The sequence below is a fragment of the Tupaia chinensis genome, unplaced genomic scaffold, assembly GCF_000334495.1.
Source record: "Tupaia chinensis unplaced genomic scaffold, TupChi_1.0 Scaffold000226_1, whole genome shotgun sequence".
NCBI lineage: Eukaryota > Metazoa > Chordata > Mammalia > Scandentia > Tupaiidae > Tupaia > Tupaia belangeri.
This window is the reverse complement of record NW_006159701.1, coordinates 200,438-201,041: the sequence shown is the minus strand read 5'-3', so window position 1 is coordinate 201,041 and position 604 is coordinate 200,438.

Below are 604 nucleotides of genomic sequence, written 5' to 3'. Positions count from 1 at the left end.
TATAATGGTGGCAAATGCTAGAAAGAATAAAGCAAGGTGGCTTTTCAGGGCTAGAAGACAGTACGGACGATATCAGGATTAGAACCCACTTACAATGTGTAATGTTGATTACACATGTTATCACATTTGACCCTCTAATAACTCAGAGGTCAGTTCTCTTATTACCATCCCCATTTTTTTAAAGAATTATTTTATTTAACTCTATTATTATTTTCCAGTTTGATCAGAAATGAGACAGAGAGAGAGAGAAAATGAGAAAGCAAGGCTTCAGGTCTGGGACTTTAACTATGGTTGGCCATGTGGGAGTCTAGCACCTTTAACCACTGTGCCACCTGCCAGCCCCCCATCCCCATTTTGTAGATATAGACACTGAGGCTCAGAGAGGTGATGCCTGAACTCAGCACTCTATTATTCTTTTTCCTTATAGGATGTATCACAGTTTTGAATTATATTTTATGTGTGATTGTTTGTGGAACATCTGTGTCTTCCTAACTAAATTGGAAGTTACCTGAGGGTGGGGAAGTGGTATGTATGTATGTACATGTGTGTATATATTTTATATATATTTATATTTAATTTATAAATATAAATTTATATATATATA